The sequence below is a fragment of the Lepidochelys kempii genome, chromosome 3 (assembly GCF_965140265.1).
Source record: "Lepidochelys kempii isolate rLepKem1 chromosome 3, rLepKem1.hap2, whole genome shotgun sequence".
NCBI lineage: Eukaryota > Metazoa > Chordata > Testudines > Cheloniidae > Lepidochelys > Lepidochelys kempii.
In genome coordinates, this window is record NC_133258.1 from 117,405,104 (window position 1) to 117,431,048 (window position 25,945).

Here is a 25,945-nt window from a genome sequence, read left to right on the forward strand (position 1 = left end):
TTGCAATGGTAGCAAAGCATCAAAATGTGTAAGAACTTTGGGTGGATTTCTTTGCTTCCTTAAATGCACACTCACTCTTTAGTCCATTTCCATTTTTTTCTTTGCTCGTATGAGGTCATGAAAAGGTGCAATACTGTTGCCATATTAAGCAGAAATTTACCATACTAGTTAAGGAGTCCTAAGAATGAATGTAACTGACATGTTCTCTGGCAGTGGCACTGGAAGAACTGCCTTCTCTTTCTCTGGCGATTTCCTTTAGTTGGTGGCATCAATTATATGTCCAAAGTATTCAACATTTGTCTCAAAAATCTCTCAGTCCATGGTCTTCCAAATGTTGCAAGACAACATCCAAGTTTTGAAGATGATCCTCTTGATCCTTTCCTGTAACAAAGATGTTATCCAAATATCACTGAACTCCAGTCAGTCCCTTCAGAATCTCATACATAGCTTTCTGGGACAGGGCAGGTGCCAGTGCGATACCGAAAGAATGTTGAAATGAAATAAGCCTTTTTGTGTTGTGATTGATCCAGCATCTTGCAAATATCTTACAATCTCCATTTGTAGGTATGCATTGAGCAAATCTAAATTTACTGAAACACTGTTCACCGCTAAGAGTAGCAAATACATCTTCAACACGACATGGTGTATACTGGTCTGCAGATAAAATTGGATCAGTGTCACTTTGAAATCTCCACAGATTTGGACTGAGCCATCCTTCTTGATCACTGTTATGGTAGGTGTCACCCCTCGCTGTGTGAAACAGGTGACAAGACTCCAGTGTTCAATCAGTTTCTACTAGAAGCTTCGGAGCATACGGCACAATTTTGGGCTTGCAATATTGTGGTTGGCTGTCAGACTTAACAGTGAGCTTCACTAACATTGCTCATCTGTCCAAGTTCTTTTTTAAAAACCTTGGAGAGTCTGTCCAGTATTTCGTGAAGATTTTGAGGTGCTTTCATGATCGCCTTGATCTCAGTCAATTCACCGTTGGCTTCTCAAGCCAAGAACTGCCAAATAATGGTGGACACTTTCCTTCAATCACATACAAGAGTAAAATGACTGTCCTAGTTCAATGATACTCAGACTGAGGCTCACGAGCTGCAAGTGGCTGTCTATTATGTCTCCTGTGGCTCTTTGCAGCACATTAAAACACCGCTTTAATTATTAACAAATCAAGATGCTTTTACTATTATTAACCAATTGTAGTTGATAAAATATTTGGTCAGTCATTTTTCTGTTAGAATTATTTAGTTTATATATTTCCCATCATACTGTCTAAATATGAATATATAGTACTACAGTAAATGAAACACTGAATTCACACCACCATGGCTTTTTTGGGTAATCACTAATTGGGCCCCTTAATCATTGTGGTCTGAATATCACTGATGTAGTTGAACTTTCACCTGGAGTATCCCTTGTGAGACTAAGTTTTTTCCAGTATAATTCTTCAAAACCATGGAGGTTTCTTTCAGTGGAACTTGTGACAAAGTCTGGTTACTGGTAGATCCAGAAATCAGTGAAACAGCAGCTCCATTCTTGTAGGAACTCCTTTAATCAAGGGTGTAACCCAGATGCCATCTTTGACTCCAGCTTCTGATAACATGTAGTGCTAGGTCTTGGTCAGTGTCACTAGAGCTCTTGTTTTATTGCCACATTATGAATTCCTGACTTCAATCCTTTCTTAGGTGTCTTCTTGGATGTACAGTTACTCTGTTGTTGGTCGTTGAACTGTGCAACAGGTCATGACAATGTGTCCTTTTCTTCTGGCACTTTCTGCAAATAACCTGATGTACCCAGCAATCCTTCTTAGCATGCCTAGTCTGCACACAATGGCTACGTGGCAATTCTTTCCATTCCATGGTTGCCTGTCTCACCGATGCAGGAGATGAACTTCTTGGTTCCCACTAGATTCCAGATAGTCCTTCTCTGTGGTCTCCTTTGCAACTGCCACTTCAACAGCCTTCTTGAATGTAAGTGCTGTTAGAGTCAATAACTTCCTCTGGACCTGGTCATTGCATTTTCCGAGACTAATTGGTCACTGAGGGCATCACTTAATGTCTGTCCAAATTGACACTGCTCTGACAACTTCCTTAAAGCAGCAAGAAACTGTGCTTCTGACTCTCCTGTTCCCTGATGTCACTGATCAAACATCATTCTGCTACCATTGATGGAGTAGGAGAAAAATGTTCCTGAATTGCTGCAGTAATTTCGGCATCTGTGGCAGTTCCAAGTGCAGTTGGAGACAATAAGTCACACAACAGTCTGTATGCTTTCGTACCCATTAGTGCCAACAAGGCTGAAACTCGTCCATTTGGAATGGTGTTGCAAGCTACATATTGCTCAAAAACATTCCAGGTTCATCACTCATGATTTGTTTAAACTCTCCAACATTGTCCACAAAAGGTGCCAGTTCTCTGTTCTGCTGTTAGACTTCATGCCTCCTGGACTCCTTTTTCACAGGGAATTCCCACTGCCCCTTTTCTTTTTCTTTTACTGTGTACTGTACTATCTGTGTCTGCAAAAAGAAAAGGAGGACTTGTGGCACCTTAGAGACTAACAAATTTATTTGAGCATAAGCTTTCGTGAGCTACAGCTCACTTCATCTGTGTCTGCACTCTGCTGGCTGTGTGCTACACACTTCTTTAGCTGTACTTGGGCTCCCTCTGCTGGCAAAAGACTCTCAGTTCAGGCTAAGGCTGTTTATCTGCTGGCTTGCACGAGGTCATTCAACATGGCTGCTTGCTTGCATTTCACTGCTCCTTTGTTTGCACCAGCTCAGGCAGTAATTGCAGAACTTTTATCCATGTTCTATCGTTATTTGCTTACTTCCCCTCCCTAGCTCGCTGGTTCACCCTGTGCTTCTACGTGGACTTATCCCCCTTTTTTCATAGTACCATTTGCTTATTATTTCTTCTTTGTCAGGCATAGGCAGCACTGGACATGAGTGGGATAGAAATTCCTCGTTATCAGTGTTATATTTCTGGAGCCAGCAGAGAGGGAGAGACACAGAGGCAGACAGAGCTGATGGACACCCAACTGTCTGCTGTGCTGGCTTTATTGTTATGGCTTCACCCCTGAAAACTAACACAAGTGAGGCTTTGCACTGGGAGAGGGAAGGGGCACAGAGCCCCCTGACCATTTAAAGGAACATGACATCGCAATATGGTAGAGTCCAAGGCCAAAATTATCTGTGCCTGTTCATGGGAAAGCTAATTATCATCTTGAAATGTCTGCAGATTTCTCAAGGCAAGGAAAAGGATGAGTGCTTCTATGAGTTTGCTATATAAGGGACCTGATCCTGTCCCTATTGACATCAGTGGGAACAAGATCAGACCTATACTGTTGCGATTCATGACAATATGCTAGTTACAAAGCTGTCCTTAGTCCTATGTTATCTTCAACACCCTGGAACTTGCAATTTAATTTTAATAATACAAAATCAAAATTTCAAAGTCATTATTCCTTCTAGATGCACCACATACTCCACACAACTACTAGCTTTTAATACTCTAAAAGTAAGGTCAGAAAATTACTAGGACTTTCATGCTAATGCTTACCTTAATTTTATTGTAAGTACCCAATTTCTCACTGATTGCTATTTAAAAAAAGAAAAGAAAGAAGCAAAAAACAACCAGCACCTTATAGATTACTAAAAGGAAATTGCAGGTCTTTGTGTTCTTTTCAAAACCTGAACTAAGAACCCAAATCACATATAAAGTGTGTAATTTAAAAATTACAAATATGTTTTACAATTTGAAACAATCCAGTTGAAAAGCAGGGCTCTCTCTTACCTAACAAATTTTCTGTTCAGGGTCCTATGTTTTTCCACCCAACAACTGATATTCTTTTTTCTGCAAGAAGTGCCAATAATGTGGTTGTCATATTTTCAGCTGTTGGACGGCAACGAAACAAATCTCAAACTCTGGTCATGGGAGATGAAGAAAATTTTTTAAAGATTTAGGGATTTTTCAAATGTAAATATATTTTCATTTTAATTGTACATACACACTCCCGATTATTTTGAATCATGGTCAGTTAATTTTTAAAGCTTTACAGTTCACCTGTAAAAGTCAGAATTGTAGTAGAAAGTCTTGCCTGTTTAGTCTACTAGATATTGAAGGTCTAAGATTTACAATGAACTTCTACAGTACTTCACAACTGGAATCCAGCCACTCTGAATGTGTAGTAAAACTAATATGTTTCAACGTCCCAAAAAGTGGACTTGAGATAAACCAGTAAGGCATACATTAAACTTGTGACAGTCGCAACTAAAGAAGAGCTCTGCATAAGCTCAAAAGCTTATCTCTCTCCTCAACAGAAGTTTGTCCAATAAAAATTACCTCACCCACCTTGCATCTCTAATATCCTGGGACTGAAATGGCTACAGCAACACTGCATACAAATGGTTTAGTTGGAAGTTGAGCTTTTAACATAGTGAAATGTCCAAAGTAAATCTTTAATTGTAGCTAACAAATAGAATAAGGTACTCCCTAGCTCAGACAAAAGACACTGGGATGGTATGATCTATAGAGGGAAGAGTGACTACTATTGACAATCTTTATAAAGCATTTGAGGTTGTCTAAGTAACATTACGGTAAAAATTAAGTATTTATTATCTGAATTATTTTAAGTATTCACAGGCACAACTAATAATATTATTTGTATTACTTGAAGCTCCAACTAAGATCAGTGCCCCATTGTGCTAGGTGCTGTGGGTACACATAGTAAAAGCTCACAATCTAAATAGACAAGACACACAGAATGTGGCAGGGGAAAAAATGATTTGCCCAGGCTCACACAGCGGAGTTGGAATTAGCATGTAGATATCCTGGGTCTCAGTCCTTTGCCCTATCCATTAGATCATACTGCCTCTCAGTGTTGAATACTGGTCTTAAGATGCCACAAGGAAAAATTTACTTACTGTTTTTCTGATTATTAAAGTCATTAGTATAAAATCTGTTATGTAGTAGAATAACCTGCCAAGTGGATTTATAATTGTGTTCACATGAGATATTAAAGATTAGATAAGACACCCCTCTATTAAACATGGTTTGAAAATTATTAATTCAGTCCTTGCCATAATACAGGAGGATGAATTAGATGACGCATGAGAAGTCCCTTTCAGACAAAATTATTCTATAATTATGTAGTAATAATGGAATATTGCTTTCCCCCTCCCCCCTGCTTTTTTTTTTTTTTTTTTTGCCAGTTGCTGGTGGGTTTGGGGTCATCTCCATTGTGTAGCTCTATAAACATTTACAAATATCTGTTTGCAAAGCAAACCACTAAAGGTAAAGAAGGAAGTACAACTATCCAGCAAGTATAAAAAGACTAGAAAACAACTTCCTTTGCATTCTTTCCAGAGAGAGGTATGGCCCAGTGCTGGTGCGAATATAGTAAAGTATGGCAGAATTTCCTGAGTTTTAATCTGGACTCTGTTGCTGATTTTTTGCCTGGCAAATCAGTGAAACTCCCTGCCTTAATTTCCTGTCTATAAAACAGGGATGATAATCTGTAGTTACCAGCTTCACAGATGCTCTGTGAGGATTAATTCAACACTCAACATCTGAAAAGCACTGAGACAACAAAGAGCTCTAAATATTTGCCAAGTGTCTGATTTAATGTTTAAGGTCTTTCTTCCATTCCCTCTATTATCTTCTCAACCCAGTGGTCTTCCTGATTTGTCTGATTTTTTTTTTTTTTTTTGTCCAACAAGAGGATTTAGCCTATTTCCCTTAAACCCAGGTTAAAATCCACTTCAATTTTTATATCAACTCATATTTGACTATTAACACTTAGATTGTCACACCTGTTCTTAATTTCCTCATATGCTTTCATTTTATATTAACTTTGAAACTGTATTGAATGCTGTAAAAAAAAACTTGGTAAAATTTGTATGAAAGATGATATACAAAATAAAGTTGTATTGTAGTTGCATCCACAAATCTGTCATCACAATAAAAAAAAAGACTACTCATGCTGTTATCAATAATATTTGTTTTTGCAGTATATAAAGATGCCATCTTATCCTTTGCACTTGAGAAATTCTGGTTTCAGTATAGGACACAAATATTTTGCCTGGTTTTGGTTTCAAATAGGTTTATTGGTTTATAATTTAGAGAATATGAACAGTTATATAAACAGACCTCTGGCATTCCAATATATTTGTACTGAAAATAAAGCTATAGATTTCAATTTTTCATCATACACGTATTCTTTGTTCCCCTCCTTTGCTTTAATCTCTTCATCCTCAATTTGGATAAGGAGTGGAAGGGCTAAGCATAGGTTTTTAAAGGGCCAAATTCTGCTCCTTGACTACATGAGTGCAAACCCAATGGAAGATGCACCTATCCCACTGAAAGGCACTGTTATTCAGAATCAAAGTATATCATGATCTTCCATGTTGTTTTCCCTCAGAGAGTACGTATAGCTACTATGTCTCTCGTGTGTATTCAATTCAATCTGTCCTTGAAACTCCTGATTCCTGCCAACCTCATACAGTTACATTCTATGGTCCTTGCTTATCAAAGCACTTAAATTCCAAGTTAGGTATGGGCTTAAGCATGTGCTTAAATGCTTACTGAATACTTCCCCCCCCACACACACACACTAAATTAGTAGCTGTTAGAATATTCTAGGAAAATGTAGTCAAAGTAAATTCCAACCTCTATTTTTCCTTTTCCTCCCTCAAGTTAAGGCAACAGCAATTTTTTTTTTTCAAAATATAAAACGTTGCATGTGTTAGGAGTTTTCCTGGAAATAGCAGGAGCAACTGTGTCCTTTGGAAGAAATTTCTGCAAAATTTGTACCATCCCATCTGTGTTTTGCAGGAGCTGGTCAGAGGGAAGTACCATTCTAACTCCCAGAAACAATTTCTCTTTGGAACTTGTTTTCATCCCTCTTGCTGTTTCTAAGTAACTCAGTGTTTTGATCAGTATGCCTTCATGTCTATGCATTTCCTACCTTAGATGAGGAGCATCCAGTTTTATTTCTTTCTGAAATGGAGTTTCTCTCTCACATTCAAGTAAGTCATCAATAAGTCAGTTGGATCCACCATTTCTATTCCTGATGGCACACTTTGTGTATAAGTATAGCTAGATCTAGAACCACATCATCCCCTACATGGGCTACTCTTGTATAGAAGTCAGAATGGATGGTCTAATGATTGAGGCAGGGGGTTAGAGGAGATTGAGGTTCAAGCCTTGTCTCTGCCATAGGCTTTCACTGTGACCTTCAGCAACTGAATCTCTTCGTGTCTCAGTTCTCCCATCTGCAAATTAGGGATAATGCTTCCTTTCTCCAACTCTCGTCTATTTAGAGTGTAAGCTGTTCAGGGCAGGGGCTGTCTTGGACTATGTGTTTGTACAGTACTCAGCACAGCAATGCCCCAAACTCATTTGGCACCTACAGGCACTAATGCAACACAAATAATAGGAAACTCTGAAGTTTTCCTCAGTCTTGTACACATTCTTTGAGAATTTTCATCCCTGAGCCTCCTACAGAAAAAGGGATGTGGCCCCAAAACCAGCAGCAGCAGCAGCCTAGGTCTGGGAAGGTACAGGCCATTCTTGCAGAGACTCTACCTAATCTTATCAGCTTATAGTTCCTTTCTGCCTCCCTGGGGCCCCCCATCAGCAGAGCTCTTCAAGGGCCAACAGAAGCTCCTGCAACAGCTGCTAGGCCTGTAACCCCTATAGAGGGCATTTCACAGCACAATGGGAACATTTAACACATTCAGAGTAACTAGTTGAGAGTCAAATGTGTAGTGGAGAGCCTCGCGTAGTAGATTTTAACTAGAAACCTTACAAGGCTAGGGAAAGCCCGAGTCTGGCATGTATTGAGTTGATACAAGGAAGGTGGTGGTGGTGGTGACGATGGAAATTTTTTAAGAATGCTCAGTTTAAAAAAAGCTTGTTTTGAAAACTTAAATTATGGTTTCTTTCTACTTTTAGACACAGTCCTAACAGATCTAAAGGGAGTTAATGTAGAAGAAAAGGAACCAGCACCATTTGTGCATGAATGCTCCTGCTGTGGCCATGTCTAAATTACGCAAGTGTGCCCCTCAAAATAGCTTACAATGTAAGGACATTTTTTTCATTTGTAAAATTAAAAGATATTTTAAAGAACATTAGGCAACCAATTACTTATCATTGCTCACTGCATTTGAAGAAAAAATATGAAAGTTAGTGACATTTTACATGTGCAACATAGTCACTCAGTACTAGATTAGCTATAAGAAGGTTTACTCTACCTGTTTAGTGCATACAGCATGCAAACATACAGAGACACCAAACTCAGACATCCTAAATTTTACATTTGCCCAGGTAAATACTTAATGTCCCAATTGCCTGTTTATCATACGTAAGTGCTGAGTCGGACATCACTACATAGGCTTTTCACATCCTATTAGTGGCTTATATTTTTATATTGGGTATAACATAGTTACATGTCAAAGTAACCAAATCCAATGGAAATTCTAATGGAAAATTGTTTTATTCTCATTTCATAAAGATTAACTTATTACATTAAAAAATATAAACTATCATAGTGGTCAGATCACACTAAAGTTCTAGGTCCATATATTCTACTCACCAACCACTTGCACAATAGTTTAGCAGGTGCACCCACAACTATAGACTATGAAGGAAAGTAGTGGATTCGCCACCTGGTGCGGTCTTCAAGTGAAGGCTCTGCCTTTCTGAAAGATATATTTTAGCCACACAAGTTATTGGGCAAAATACAGTGGTCACCGGGTGAAGTTCTATAGCCTGTAATATACAGGATGTCAAATAAGATTATCTAATGTTCTCTTCTGGCTTTAAAATCTGTGAATCACTACACGCTAATTGCCAGCTGACACATACAGATAAACATTAATTTTGAAAAACACAAATGTACGTCAGTTGAATTCTGCATGTTTAAACAAAAAGACCCGAGGCTACGGGAAAACCCTTCAGTCTACAGGTAAAACCATTCTAATTGGCTGACCTCTGTGTTCCACCCATCTCCTTGGGAAAATGCAGCCAGTCAGAGCTTTCTGCATGTGCTGTATCAAGATAAAGCAGCTAGTTAGTTTGGAGTTCCTGATCCCTCAACATGTGTAGATGCACCAGACAAACACATATCATAGCCACCAGAGAGCTAGCCCTGGAAACAGCTGAGAATTCCTGGTCCCAGAGCAGCCCTATTTCAGCCTTAACTGGGGCCAACTGTGGGAGGCAGGTGCCTCAAGCAAGCATGGGGCAAGTAGCTCCCATCCTTATTTGCCTCCATCCAATCTGGGCTTTCGTTTGAGGCAGGAGTATCAGAAGAACCAGGTACAGGGAGGAAAGGGCAGATCCTTGTCCCCATGCCTTCCTGTATTTGAGAGCAATCCCTGAGGCCCCAGACTCCTACTTCTTCTGACCAAAACCCACTGTTTCTCCCCCTCCCAGCCCTATTTTCCTTACTCTAACCCCTCAAAGGCTCATACACATAACCAGACCCGAGTTCCCCTTTCCCAACTCCCCAAAGGGCCTGGATAACCACACTTCTCCTCACAGAGCTCTATGCTACTAGGGCCAGCTCTCCTCAGCCTCCTTTTCCTCCTGGTCAGAAAAACCCCTCACTACCACACATACCCAACACCCTTTATTCCCCACACCATAGGCTGTCGCTTACCCTCCCACAACACTCAGCTCCATGACCCTTGGCCAATGCCTCCAACACTCAAATTTCTGGATACACCTAATTCCTCCACACGCCCTTGTTTTCCTCTGGCTTAGTTTTCAAACCCGGTCCCTGGCTTCCTGCCCACCGACTCCCACTTTTACGTCTGGTCATCTCCCATTCTTCTCTTCAAAGTTATTGGTTATCCTCTCCCAAGTTCCTGAGTAGCCTTACCAGCTACCCTAGCTCACCTACCCCAGCTACTCATGGCTCACCCAGCCCCAGTGAACCAATGTCAGGGAGTGAAGTTGTTGTGACTGGATTTGGGTGTGTGGGAGAGAGAGAGTGAGTGAGTGAATAAGTGAAAGAATGAACAGTATAGTTAGAATGACTTCCTGGAGTATGAGAGAGGATGTAGGGGAAGACCGAGTGTGGAGTTTTGTCCTTTGTGCTAGTCTCGAGGTCTTCATAAATCTAATCACCCCTAGCTCCATTAGTCTTAGTTTACTTCTCTCTCTCTGCATTCTCTGTGTTCTCTGATTTCCTAGAGATATCAAGTGCCCTTCAGAGGGAACCATTTTCCCATGGAAAGTTGTGGCCTGAGTTCCAAATATGGGAGAAAGCTACAGTGTTTGATAAAGAAACACAGTTTCCCTTGAAAACTGGCAGGTACCATAAGGCACCTACACCTTACCTTGCACTAATTAGTCTCAAGTATAATTAATTTCCATCAGTTCATGACCATGAAACTAATTCCTGTTTAAACTTAATTTGATACAACTGTAAGTGGTACCAGATACAAACCCCTCCCCCCACTCTAGCTGTATCTGTTACCATGCTCTAATCCAGGGGTTCTCAAAGTGGGGGTCAGGACCTCCAGGGGTCATGAGGTTATTACATGGAGGGTTGCGAGCTGTCAGCCTCCACCGCAAGCCCCACTTTGCCTCCAGCATTTATAATGGTGATAAATATATTTTAAAAGTGTTTTTAATTCATGGGGGGTGGGGTGTCACACTCAGGCTTGCTATGTGAAAGGGGTCACTAGTTAAAAAAAAAAAAAAAAGTGTAAGAACCACTGCTCTAATCACTGCTGGGATATATTTTGTACTCTCATGTAATAGTCCAAAAAGCAGAGAACAACTGTATAATAACCATCTCATGTCAAAATATTCAGTATAACTTCATTAATGCAATAGTATCCTAAAGGTATTGTGCTGTATTTGTGTTTTAACAACCACTGTATATTCACTGGACTTTCATTCTAAGTTGGTTTTTTTTTCTTTTGTGTACTTCCTCCTGCTTCCGAATACACTTGTTTAGACTCAGACTCATAGGTGTGAGATATTCTTCAGTTTTACTACTCTGACTGACTATGTTTAGAGAGAACTGTTGTTCTTCTATCAAAATGTAAAAACATTAATGGGATGAGAGGAGAGATTTGACAAGTGCACATTGGACCATCTTGTCATTCTTAAAAACTGGTTTTTGCAAGATTTTAACTCCCCTCTCTCCCCACTTTCATGGCAGAATTCCTCTGGCCAGAATGGGCAGATTGAAAGCACTCTCTGAGGGTGATATCAGTTGTATGCAATGGGGTGGGTAGGGGCTTTGTAAGAGCTGTTAAACTAGATCCCTTCCAGAGAGCATCCAGAAAACCATGTCTCCATTGGTTCTGCGAGTGGCAATCCTGAAGTTATTTGAAAACTAAGCCTGTGCCTTTTCAAAACATCTTTTAAGAAACTTGTACGAGTTCCATGTCTCCCCCAGTATAATAGTAATACCACAACATGAGCAGAGAATATATATGACCAGAACACGCAAAAAGATCTATTGCCCAGCCCCTTACCCTTCTGCCAACTTGTTGTTACAATAAAGCCTTCTCAAACCTAAGAATGAAGCAGAGCAACACAGACAGCAATATTACTCCAGGTTTCTGAATGTCAAAATGTAAAGAAGAGATGAATGAGACCAAAGAGTAATATCATAAGTACTTATTTAACCAGAGAACACAAGTATAAAATACTACACACGTGCAGGGTGATTGAGTTGACATGGCTTTGGACCTTTGATTCTGCATTTCCTGATTTTGTGTTCTTTAACTATGAAATCTTAAAATGTACTTTGGCACCGCAAGTGACTCAGTAAAAATTATATTGTGAGCTCTATATTTATTGTATCTCAATAATTTCCATATCAAAGGTGTTTAGTTTGCAACTAATAAAGAACATTTTTTCTAACTGATATCTTTGCATCCTGGACTCAGAGAGACAAGCTAGCATCCCTAGCATCATAAGTGATAGAGGTTCACTTATGCCCCATTGTCTTTTAATCATGGTACTTTGACAACAGTGCAATTGGGTCAGTTCATTCAATCTTAGTTGTGTCAGCTCTGCAGTTCTAATGGAAGAAAGAAGCATTAAAACTTATTTTTGAAATTAACAGATATGTTTCTGAATACACATAGAGCATCTGTGGGGTGAGGGGGCTAGACGTAGAACCAAATTTCATAGTAAATCCTTTTCTCTATAATGGGCCAAACCAAAGAAACCCTGTTTCTACATTCTCTATGACTTTAGAAAAGGATGCATCTCATTCTGAACTTCACTGTTAAGGATCATCTCTACTTTTTTAAAAACTTTGTTTAAAATAATCCCATAATGATTGATCTCTCTCTCAATGGATGTCAACTATATACATTTTCTTTAAACTTAGAAAAATTTTGCGGAGGAGAGACTTTTGTTCTGCTGTTGGTGGAAATTGCCAATGCCTGTCTTTAAGAGGCATCTCTCAAGCAAATGATTGTTAGAGCTCATGCTCAGAAAGTCATCTTTTCTTTTTGACAATCTCTCTTTGTTTAGGATGATTATATTTGAAGTGCAGAAGACTTTTCATAGTTCAGGTTTCAGCCAACTTCTATTATAAAACCCTATTTCAGTACCTCTTGGCCTAGAATACTGCAAGTTACCAGATTTACTCTGAAGGCAAATGAGAGTATTTCCTTTATGTGTGAGGCAAAATCTTCAAACTGTTTCTGAGTTGTGTGTTACTGACATGTAAATCTGATTTGAAATGTTGACTATTGTCTAATATTTCTTCAACTCCCTCTAGCTCAAATTATATTTGTTACTATCTATTCCATCTTTCCCTAATGTTAAATCTCTTTGAAAACTCCTGTGCCAGCTACTTTTGAAGAAGATCGATTGTAATTAAGCAAAGTTGTTAAAGATTTTTGTGCTGGATAGTTTGAAGCCAAATCTTGTTCCCACTGATGTCAATGGGAGTCCTTTGGAGAATTGGCTCCGCAGCATCAAGTGTTGCAAGTGTCTAATGTTTCTTTTTATCCCTCTGTCGGCCTAACAAAAATCATATTACATCACATCATTTGAAATTTCAGTAGATCTTGACACTGTCTTATTCAAGGGCAGCTATCTTTAAAAAATTAAGAGCTTGCCATTACTGAAAACTAGATCCAGTTCTCTGTTGGCATAGCCAACAGAGAAAAAAATGCTGGTGGAGATTACATTTGATGTTGACCTCCTAGCTGACCTGGTCTATATTTCAAAAGAGAAATATGAGTCAAGAATATGTTTAAAAAAATGGCTACTCTTCTCTTCCCCACCAAAATGTTTCTTTGGTCATGGAGTGATGTTCCAGAGTTTATTTTCTAGAAGGAGTAACTGATTAATTGAATTTAAGTAACCTACCAAAAGTTACATAGAAAGTTTGTGGCAGATTGAGAAACAGAAACCTTTGTCATATTTTTTTATTAATGCAGAACCTATTATTAGGAGGGATAACAGATTATTCTTTCCTCTTACAAAACATGCCTAAAGTCTTCTAGGAATGAATTTAAGCCAATGATTTTCTGTGGTTATTGTAGTTATCACTATAAGTCTTACAGACAGTCACTATGGGACCCTATGCTAGAACATCTGTTGGCCTTGTCTTCAACAGGTGTAAAAGCATAGCAAAACCACTGCTTGGAACACCTTGTCTTCCCATAAGAACCATCCCAGGCAATTTTACATGCATTAATTGAACCTTTGCATTTTGCAACAAATGAGATGAGTCCTTTAGCTCAGGTCTAGCTGAACCAACAGAGGCTACAACAGTTTCTTCAGAGTGTGGAGAAGTCAACCGGTTGTCTGGAAAAATGGAGCTCAGGATCCAAAGATAATCTGCATAGAGATTATCCTCTGTTTATTAAACTCTGGACAGGTTTACTGTAGAAACAAAAATCTCTAAAGGTTCAAGAATGGGACTCAGGCATTTCCCACATCAAAATCATAAACTTGAAATAAAGTACTGTGTAAACCTTAAATGAACAGCAGAAAGATGCCAAAACATTTTTCATTGCCAGGCCTGAAAGACTAAATCAGAAGTTAAACAGCTGGTTTCCTCAAAGGTCACAGACAAATCTAAACTCATGGCAGATCTTAAAATATATCTTAAATAAGCCAATTAAAGACTTTAATCAAAGCTGTTTCTGTTGAATAATCAGATCTCAATCCAGACTCCCATCTGTGAAGAATTTAAATTATTTTAAGGAAAATCTGTAGGGTGTAAAGTTCAATTTTCATGACTATTTCTGCACAGCTAGGCCACCAGGGAGGCAATTTCTGCCCTGCAGCCACAGGAAATGGATTTCCACTGTTGAATAGTGTAACAGGGTGCATGCTACTCACCACTCAGCAGCACCTCCTCATGGCTTAGCTAGGGAATCCATGCCCTATCCAGCAGATACTCAGCCCATTGCCTTAGTCACTTGCTCTGTAGCCCCTCTCTTGCTGGTCAGGACCCACAGTGCCTCTCGTTCATGGCTTAGCCCTCCAGCCAAGTCACCATAGAATTGTAGGACTGAAAGGGACCTCAAGAGGTCTTCTAGTCCAGTCCCCTGCACTCAAGTCAGGACTAAGTATTATCTATACCATCCCCAACAGGTGTTTATCATTGGAGGCTTTTAAGAACAGGTTAGACAGAGATTCCACAACCTCCCTAGACAATTTATTCCAGTGGTTAACTACCCTGACAGTTCAGAAGTTTGTCCTAATGTCCAGTCTAAACCTCCCTTGCTGCAACTTAAGCCCATTGCTTCTTATCCTATCCTCAGGGGTTAACTGGAACAATTTTTCTCCCTCCTTCTTGTAACAACCTTTTATGTACTTGAAAACTGCTATCATGTCCCCGCTCAGTCTTCTCCAGCAATGATCACCCTCCTCTTCCAGGGTCTCATCCCACAAAGTCTCAGGCAGTCTCCATATCCACTATGCTGACTGCACCACTCCCACAGTAAGGGAGCTTGGGCCCACCCTCTACTCCAGGTTCCAATCCAGGGACCCTCAAACCAGCAATTCAGGTCTTTCCATTTCAGACCATACTGCTTCAGTATGCAAGTATTATTGACTTCATTGGTTGTTTCCAGTGTTTCCAACCCCCAATGATCAATCATCTTGGCCCCCAAAATCATGAGACTGACTTAAAAATCATGAGATTTTTTTTTAAATAATACTTTCAGAGTTTGTTTAATTTGCCGTCCATTGGTGAGTCTTTAGGGTGCACTCAAATAATATTTTCTAGCTTTTTTCAGCGCTGTGAGATTTACTTTTTTAAAAAATGGAAACTGAGATTCTCATATAAGCACTTGTCACCAGGAGATGGGACTTTACATAAAAAATCAAATAACTTGTGAGACTTGTGATAAAATCACAGGGTTGGCAACACTGTCTTCCACATAACTGAGGGAAGAATTTGGCCTAATGAGCTTACATAGGTGTAATTTGGGTTTCAGAGCCAGAGCCCTTATTATGGGTGAAGATGCACAAGAAGGAAAAAGGCCACCTTGACTCTGCAATCCCAGGCTGAGTTTGCAGGACTGGCAATTAGAAAATCCTTCTGCTTGTAAATTAAGAAAATTTGAATTCAAAATTGTTAAGAAACAGTAGATATAGACCCTTCCTCTGCAATGCAACTTGCAGAGCCATATTTAAGAGGAGAAAAACACTTCATGTTAAGCAAAGCAATTTTTTAAATGTAGCACATACTGTTCCTTATAACAACTTTGAACCTCTTTGATTTTCAGTAGCTTTTAATGGGTCCTGAATTTTCTCAATCTTAATAAGTCTGACTCAACTCTAATTGACAGCTTCTTGTTTGTTTTTTAAATATTCTCCTGTAATGTATTTTAGATATTTTAAAAATGCATAGCGATTTTACAGTTCTTTGTTATTGAGTGTTGTGATTATAATTTCATATTACACTACAGCTTACTTTACTTTTTGGCATACTTTTTGGAATTTACTTAATGGCATGCCATAACTTCTATTTCATGTTTGGATAGCAATCTTTCATAATACTTTAAATATCAGAATTTTAAAAGAGAAGTGGAGTGGAGCACAAATGTTTCAGAGTTCCAAACCCCAGACTTCGCTACTCACAAATACGATTCCCCCTCAGAAAACACAAGGCTCATAGGCTTACTGGGCTAATAGATTGTCAGCATTTTTGAACTTCTCAGTGACTACAAATTATACATTAAAGTGGAACGTCACAAAGTTCCATGCATTATCCTGGTTGATTCCTAGAAATACCTCTTAGTGTGATGCACTCATGTAAAATGTGTCAGCAGTTACAGTAACAGTTAGGGCTTTGGACTTCTAGGAACAAAATAGTTCAGGAAATTCCATTGTCAGTAGTAAGAAAAGGAGTCCTTGTTGCACCTTAGAGACTAACAAATTTATTTGAGCATAAGCTTTCGTGAGCTACAGCTCAATGCCACATGAACTTTCACTGGATGTATGTTTTAAGTCACTCAATGGGTTAAAATACTTATAAGCATTAAGATGATTTCTACTGTTGCAATGTCAGGAGAACGTATGCGTTGGAGTTGATGTCTACAATTTGTTACTTCAGACTTTTGTATTATGTTGGGTTTTTTAATCAAAATGCTGATGTCACATTCCAGTATATAAATTGGCTTTATTTTTGCCTTTAGTTGTTGAGTTCTAGAAACTTGCTCTTGAATATGACTGGGATGGCAACCTTGCAAATAGTCTAAGAGCTTCAGGAGAGATTTGCATGCATTAGAACTGCATAACTGAGCTTTGTATATAGCATCAGCCACCACAGAAATGCAGGCTATCTCTGGGGTGAAATATGACAGGTGATTTAATACTACACAACAGTTTTGGAACAAGAAGTGAAAGTATCAAGAGTGTTTATGTAAGCATGACATACTTACCCAAATTGGAATTTGGCCACAATGTTTTGGCTTACATATGAACTGTTGCGCATCTCAGGAATCCATTTGAGCTACAGTACAATCTCGAAACAGGCTATTTGACTTTGCACCAGTTCTAGGGCCCGTTTTGACTTTCCTGTATTGCTGGGCCACTCTGACTTAAGAAGCCATGGGAACCTTCCTTAATGGGCAATGTTCCTCAGTTTGATGAGGGTTCTACAAGAAATTTAATATAGTTGCTGACCGTCCCAGGCTGTGTTAATTTTCGTGCTGAGTTTTCACAGGATGCCAGGAATGATGATATGTAAGACAATTCTTCATTCAGTTCTTCCGTCCTGCCCCTTTCTACATGTGGATTCCTAGTGGAGAGTCCTTGTTCCACTTATGGTCTATAATGAACTCTTTGCCCATGAAGTACAATTTTACTCAGCCCCATCTTCCTGCCCTTTTTATAATTGCGGAGAGACTATGTAGTTGAAAACAACCTGATGTTTCTTTCCTAGTTCCTTATTGTTAGGATTTTCACTGAAGAAAGCAGGAAGTATATATCTCCTCATGCTGTAACATCTGTGTACTTCTGTACATTACAAGTTTCTTCTCGCTGTGAATTTAATGCAGTACAACTCCTACTTACCAAGTTAAATGAAACTCCTGGTTAACTGAAGGTTGACAATGTCCCCTGGTTTTCTACGGCAGTTTCCACTGGCCTCCGGGTCCAAAGCACAGCGACTACAATATTATATATCTTTGTCAGGATAATGTGCAGCACCATCTCCAGCTCAAGAAAAGACAGAGGAGTTCTGTGGAATTATTCCACTTTTGTGACTTACTCAAATAACACAAAAACAATATATCACAGGATTAAATTTTGGACAGAGATCTGTTAAGTACTCTGAATTAAGTAGAGAGATTGATCTGTGTCTGTGTTGTTTGTGAGACTGTCCCAAAATACCACAGTCTACTACCACAGAAGTTTCCTTGAAAGGAGATGTTTAGTAGACTCTGTTGGCTTTTAGCAGTCAGATTTCAGTGCTTTCACAATGGAGGTCTGATTCATGAGTGGAGGCTCTCAGCGCTGGTGCAATGCAAATAATAAATAATAGTGGGAAATTATATAGAGATAAGTTTTGCAAGGGTTTATGTATCTGATTTATGGTAATACCATTTCTTTTTCTTTTTTTTGGTTTTGGTATGGTTTTTTAAGTGGAGGTTTCTATTGAACAATACTCTGTTTTAGGAGGCAATGGATAGATGTACATTTAGTCCGCATTATGCAATTATGCACACCTTGCATGCATCATAAAAGTAGTTATAAAATTGTAAACCTGATTAAATTATGGCAAATTCATGTGGTCCTACAAAACATGCCTCCTCTGTGATGCTTTACTTTTCAAAAATATTTTAAAAGGGACTTATAGATATTAACTGGTTTATTTAAACAAAACAGTCCGGCAAAAACATTTGAATTGCTCTTATGGCACTCTAGTAAAGATGTATTAGGTGAAAACGATAAAGGCAATAATTAAATCAATCAAAATCCATTTGGATAGCTGCAGTGACGTTACAGAAGTGTTCAGAAAAACAACAGATATCAGTTCTGCAATTTCATTGCATAACTGCTGTATATAAAATATATTTAAGAATTTGTCCTTTTTCTAATCTTGCCCAGGTCAATAATGACTGAGAGTCATGACCTTCTGGTCACTCTATAATAGCCTTTGTGAAATAAGTAGGTAGGCTCGGTTAGGATCCCAGCACACACTTTCACAGTTGTCACAGTAACCCTCTGGCTAGCATTCTCAATGGAGGCCAATAACTGAGTGGAGATGAAGACTGATCTACCCCCTTCACTTGCATAGATTGAGCAGAAGCTCATTGGCAGGATAGGGGAAACTTTCATTCCCCCTGCTCATTTTACACCTATTCTGTGGATAAAAAGAAAGGGTCACGCTTTATAGTAAGAGTATGTTTATAAAGGGATAATCAGTCAGTATGTTACAGACATGAGTAGTATGTTTTAGAGATGATTATAAGTTGCTTGACCTGCTGGACTCTTCAAAATCTAGAACAGCTGATTAGTCATTTATTAAACCATCTATTTATGATTATGAACCCTGTATATACTATTTAAACTGTACCTTTAATAAAAAGTGTGACCTAAGAAAAATTACAGCATTGTCAATCCAGCCTCTTCCACCAGCAGTGAATTCACTGTAAAAAATAGCAGTTGTTCTTTATTTAAAGAACATTTTATAAGTATTTTTTAAATATTATAATTTGTTGAACAAAATAAGAGAATAGAAAAAAAGAAGAGTTGCTATTGTATTCAGTCCCGGGTAGTGCTTTAGGAAATATATAGTATAGAATACATTTCTTCTTTATTAGTATGCTAAGGATAAGAGAGAGATTGAAAACTGCATCACAGATCCCTGATATTTATGAAACAGTTGCTATTGAGTGACTTCATCTCTCTTTTTCAGGGTTTGGTTTTTTTTAATTGGAAACACTCCAATGACCAGTGATGACTAGTTATTGTTCCTTTTGTCAACAGGCAAGATGATGGAGGAAGTTCTGGCAGCTTACCAGGTCCCGGGCTCTGCGGAGTTAAATGAGAAGTGCTTCAATGTTCTAATGTGCATCACATCGGATCTTGTTTCTGAAGTGTTAGAAGGAACCCAGCATTACATGTTGTGCATCAGTACACTGTTTCTGATAGAACCCAGGGATGGCAAATTTATATATCAGTATTACCTGTCTGGAGCAGGTTTAATTTTATAAATTAAAACCATAAACTCTATGAGTTTCTAGATGTTATTTATGCTTTTGAGGATGAACTCCTCAGATGAAGAGACAGGCTCTTCTGCAGGACCAGAAGATCACATTGGACTGTAAATTGTAACTAACTCCATTTGTAGCATATTCCTGTGCAAGGAATTGAAGGACAGGTTGCAAGAAGATCCTTCAGTGAATGGGACTTGTTTTGCTTTGAACTGCAAATTTTAAGAAAAGGTTTTTTTAGAAGTAATCACTTTTACTTAACACTATATGTGCAGTCTTTGTACAGCTCTTGACTGGTGACTATACCCCAGAGACGTTGGATTCCTGAACATACTTAGGTTTGGGATGAACCTTTAAATTGTCAAAGTTCCATGAAAATTAGAAAGGGAAAGTTCCAGGGCCAATGTTTGACTAGACCCGTCCTGTCATTTCCTTTTAGTGTCCGAAGGGGTTGGAAAAAGGGCAGGAAGTGGTAATGAAATACAAAATTACATTGTACTCATTTTTGATAAATGCACTTACCAGAAAAGTGCTTTCTGTCTCATAATCAAAGGGAAGGGGTATACTTGCCCTCTCTAAGCCCTCAAATGAAAGATCTGCATTTAGGGTCAGACATGTTGAGTTAGTCTGCTAACTAGCTATAGAAAAGAAGAAACATGTATATGCCCCACTGTATGTGAAAAGAACATTTTGTCATTCCTCTATTTATTTTTGCTCTATCAAAATTAAAGTGCCAGTTATTTGGAATGCTGTGTTCTGTGGTCTCTTGAAATTTGATTAGTGAGAACCTTTTGGCAAGATCATTCCCATTATGGTGTAACTGCATGGTGACCACAGCAATGGACCTGTATAATAAAGATCTACATTCAAAGTTCTGTTTCTGATCATTTTCTCAGTCTTTTACAATATGTCCTTAAAAACTTCCAGTATATCCTCTTTGGGCCTCCCATCACACATACATGGCTCAATGCCCAAGAGCACAAGTAACACATTTTGGTGGCTTACCATTACTGTGGATGTTGATATTAGAAATAGCATTGTGTATTTTAAGAACCACTTTGTTACATAAACTGAGACTAGGCATTTAGGCCTAGATCCTCCAAAGTATGGGGAATTAGGTCCCTAAATACCTTGGAGAATATGGGCCTTAGCACCTGTTTCCATGAAGAGTGACCTTGCTCCCAGTAGGCCTATCCCTATACAATTCAGTACACCCAAGCAGCAAGATTGAGATTTTTCTCAATGAGACAGCTCAAGGGCTCCAGGGGACCTTTCATTATCTGTTCATGGTTGTAACCGTGGTTAATGCTAACTGGGCTTTTCTAAAAAGAATGTTAGAGAGAGCATGTGCGAGGAAAATACGTGCACATTTTGGACCTGATTTTCCCTTGTGTCATCACTAGCCACAGAACCAAGTAAGAGCAAAATGTTTCCAGATCAGTTTAGTAGCATGTTACATCCACTTTGCTTTGCTCTAAGTGACTGTGCAGGCCCAAAGCCCTAGAGAATCAGGCCCTTCAAATCAAAGAGCTTTGTTTCTATTGAAACATTTGACTAGCATAAAAATCCAGTCTCCATTGATTTCCTAACCGGAAACTACATGTCAGACTTTCTGTGGGGGCGGTTATGGTAGAAATGGAGGGACCAAATGCAAGGTCGCAGCATAACTCACTCAGGTTTGGCCCACTTAATGTTGACAGAGCAGTCTCAACCTTTGGGATCTCCTAGATCTGCTCCTCTATTGTTTTTTCCTTGTGTAGTCATTCACACCAGAATGGTAGTGTTTAACATCCCTACTGCATTCACTTTGCACTAGTGTGAATGTCTACACTTGGTGCCGTGTAAGGGAGACTTAGGGTATGTCTGCATTACCCAGCGGATTGGCCTCCGAGCACTCTCCCATCGACTCCTGTACTCCAGCTCTGCGAGAGGCGCAGGCAGAGTTGATGGGGGAGCGGCAGCAGTCGACTCATCGTAGTGAAGACACCGCAGTAAGTCGGTCTAAGTACGTCGACTTCAGCTACATTATTCACGTAGCTGAAGTTGCGTAACTTAGATCATTCCCCCTCTTCCCCCCTACCCCCGCCACCCTCCAGTGTAGACCAGGCCTCAGCCTCTCTGACTTTCAAGTGCCTGGTCTCTCAACCTTCACATTGCATTACGGCTGGCTTTTTGCATTTATTTCGTAAGCAGTAAACTTCACTATGTCACGAGGAGAGAGAAAGATCCAAAAAGAAATTCAATCTGTGGAAATTAATCCAACACCTTCCCCCCTTAAATTTATCGCTGCAGCTACAGTAGCTGTGGCCCTTTGAGTGTAAGAATAAAGTATTCTGCTGTTAAAAGATCTTGCTCTTTCTGTTTGCATTGTTACCAGACTTTAATGGAGAGGTGCAGAAATGGAAGATCATTACGTAGATAAGATTTAGGTCTTGTCTGCACACAGATTTTGAACCTGTATAACTATGTGGGTTAAAGGTGTGCTTTTTTTTTAACCAGTATAGTTATACCAGTGAAGCTCCTAGTGTGTGTGCAGTGATGCCAGTATAAAAGTGCCATATATTGGCATAGCTGTGATGATTCTTGGAGCACCCAGGACTGTGAGTCACCTTGTTGCCCCCTACCGCCCACACGAGGGACTCTTTTGAGTGGTAGCTGAGTGTCAGCTCCCTAACACCAGCTCCCTTTCAGCCACTCAGGCACTCCTGTCTGGGCTATAACTCATCCTAACTTCACCTTGCAGATTAAGAATAGGTGCACCCCAGTCACCACGTCCCTTTGAAATATTCCCCTATGGTATCCAGCTCCTGACGCTGGCTACTCATAGAAATCTCCGCTCCTCTGCACCCAAAGGTGCAGCATACCTACAGTTTACCAGTTTTACCTTAAACTCCTGCTCCTGTAACCACACAGCACTTGTAGTAAAACAAAAGTAGGTTTATTAAAGAATAAAGGTTTACCTAGAAGTGAGGGGAAATGATGGAAATAACTGGGTACAACACAAAACAAAATCATAAAATGCCAATCTGGGTCTACACTTAGTGTTACTTTTCTGATCTAATAAAGTAGGCCTTCCTCCCAAAGTTCAGTCCATTGCACAGATGGCTGGTTTCACAAGAGCCAGGATCCAAACGTACATGAAAGTCCCCCCACTCTTTAAGTGGTTTTCCTCAGTGAATGGATCCAGAGTACCTTGCCCTATACTCTGTTATAATGAAACAGTCTTTTGGATTTCTTCATTTCTCCTGCCTGCTGTAATGATCCTTTTCGCTTCTAAGTGGTTTGGATTGTTTGCCATTGTCTTTGATTTCCATTGACTACTCTGTGATGTGGCAAGAGTACACAATAGGAACTTGCATTACCTTGCTGGCTGACTAGGGACAGGTGACAATTACCTCTTGCTTGAATGGGTCATCACTGAAGCCTAGTATACACTAGAAAATTAGGTCAATTGAACATGTCGGTTAGGGGTGTGAAACATCCACATGCAGCAGCACAGTTAAGCTGACCTAAGACCCCATGAAGACAGCTCTAGGTCAGTGGAAGAATTCTTCCATCAACCTAGCTATCGCCTCTTGGGGAGGTGGATTACCTACGCCAATGGGAGAACCCCTCCCTTCAGTGTAGGTAATGTCTACTCTGAAGTGCTACAGCACTGCATGCTGCCCTGCTGTAGTGTTTTAAGTGTGGCCGTACCCTGAGACACGTTATCTATCGCCTGTTGACTAATCTCTGCTGTGAGCCCATGAAGTGTACTTTCAATATAAATATATTATTTCTTAAATATGGCCTGTGCATGCATCTCAAAGTGCTTATGATTCTTAACAAGTGACAAGTTTTCTGTAGATACCTTTCATGTTTTTCGTTATGGATAAATATCCTGTTAGACCTGGCTTTGGTGCAGTGAGTTTGTCAAGCCTGAGGTGAGTGGTGTTTGCAAAGAACAGGGGCCCCTTTGCCAAGCGTGTCTCTCGGTCACAATAGCTAATTCCCCATCCCCTCAGGGAATAAGCTACACCACGATAAGCAATTTTATAGCAGTATATACTACACAGGGGGTTGCACCGCTTTAACAGCACCAGTATAGTTAAGGCAATGCAACATTTGAGGGAAGACAAGGCCTTCACTATAACTGTGGCATAAAGGGCCTAAATGTGTGAGCAACTGAAGCCATCAGAATTGTAGGACGATTGTTGAATGTGATCATGGCATAACTCGTATTCAAGGGTCAAAACATAAATGCTGCAGAAGTATGGCCTACCTCAGAAAAGCTGTCAAAGCACTTTTGTCCGTGCTGTAGCGTGCTCTGCCATATGCCTGGGTGTTATATTAGAAGTCGTTTTCTGAAAAGAAGATGCCTAACTGTGGCCCCATCTGTTGAAGGAATGAATTAAAAAAACAAGAAAATCCCATGGCACTCTAATAAGGGCAGAGGTTGGAGCTTTTTGTTCCCTGGCTGAATCTCCTTTTCAGAGGTGTCTACACCCTTCGCCTCAGCAGCTGCACAGGGACCTCTTTGTCAATGGGCATGAATATTTAAAGGCCCGCTGCCTTCCTCGCTTCAATCAGTTTCAAAGGAAAGTTTCAAAAGTCATTGTTCTCTGATGACTTTAAACATTGTAATGCATGATAGAGGTAGCTTTATACACGGTATTAGCTGCCTTTGACAAGTTGAATTAATTCAATATTTGCACAATTAGAACAAATACTTAATGTGGATTTGTGTGGTTTAGCCGGCAAAACACTAGCTTCTCAGACTGAATTCCAGGATGAAGTGCACATTAAATAATGACTGCTGCAGTTTCCACGGTAAACATCTGATGAAGTGAGCTGTAGCTCACGAAAGCTCATGCTCAAATAAATTGGTTAGTCTCTAAGGTGCCACAAGTACTCCTTTTCTTTTCACATTAAATAAGTTAGTCTTAAGTAAATTCCTTAGCAGACAATAATGCATCTCCAGAAGAAGAACATCAGTTCTGGCTTAATTTTACTCCAGACCTGAAATAGTAGATACACAGACAGCTCTTTTATCCAGTGTTGTTTGGGTATTCGACTTTCTGTTCTCATACAAAGAGTGATCCCCCTTCGTGTCACAGCAGGAGTTTTGGTGGTAAAATATGAGGATGTTTCCATTGCAACTAACTACACCAAACCGAATGTTTGGATGGAGTTCTGTTCCTATTGCCCATCTCCAAAATGTGAAAAATACCACGTAGTTCCACAATTACATGGCGCGCTTTAGATTGTTAAAGGCGTTAAATTGACTTTCTTTTGAAATATACATTTGAGCAAACAGTTTTGCCGATCCATGTAATTAACATAGGGGAAAACCTCAACAGTTGATCCATAATGTGGTGGTTAAATTGTTGTTTATTTGCTGCTTGTCACACAAAGAAGGAAGCCAAAGGTTATGAGAAACAGATTATCAAGGTTATGTACAATTTCATATTTTTACATTTAAAAATTACTATTGCAGCTTTCATCCAAGAATCTCAAACTGCTTTACAAATATTAAATAATGGAGTCTCACAAAATCCCCATGAGGTAGGTATCATTATCCCCAATGTGTAGATAGGCAAACTGAGTCAAAGGAGAGCGAAGTGATTTCTCTAATATCCCACAATAAAACAGGGGGTGAGGTGGCATCCAGGACACCTACACCTATGCTCAAAAAATCCATAGACAATAGACATTTGATAAATAAAACATAATAATATCAAACAGGACACGTAAAAATACCCACTTCCAATGAGGTTTTCTTCACACTGTATCATTCTCACCATTGTACTTTTTCTTTTAAATAAAGGAATCTTCTCCATCGAGTTTAGCTCCACCCCGCCAAGACTATCCCTTCCCCACCTCCCAAGTAATAGGTTCTGCTAGCCCACAGAATCATAGAAATGCACATCTGGAAGTGACCTCAGTAGGTCATCTAGTCCAGTCCCCTGCACTGAGGCAGGACCAAGATCACCTCTGGCAGGTGTTTGTCTAACTGTTCTTAAAATCCTCCAAAGACAGAGATTCCAACACTTACCTAGGTAATTTGATCCAGTGTTTAACTACCCTTACAGTTAGGAATACTTTATATTTACCATGTGGTAACTATAACTCCCTCCCAGAAACATCTGGGAGCTATAGTTCTCATTCCTTGCTATTTGGCAGCTCCTGGCCAATTACTATACATTTATCCGATCCTTTTCCTTTTTGGCATGTTCAGACCAACCCCTCCTTAACCAATAAATGAGGTTGTTGTGACCATGGCCCCTTTTAAACCAGTCA

General features: G+C 39.5%; 1 protein-coding gene across 1 annotated transcript in view; it reads left to right on the forward strand.

Annotated features, from left to right (window-relative positions):
• Positions 1 to 20,520, forward strand: part of SCAF8 (SR-related CTD associated factor 8) — a 133,962-nt gene extending 113,442 nt beyond the window's left edge. Inside the window, exon 21 of the mRNA XM_073337716.1 lies at positions 19,440 to 20,520. The gene's annotated coding sequence lies outside the window, so the exon portion shown is untranslated. The remainder of the gene's footprint in view (positions 1 to 19,439) is intronic.
• The last annotated feature ends 5,425 nt before the right edge of the window (positions 20,521 to 25,945 follow it).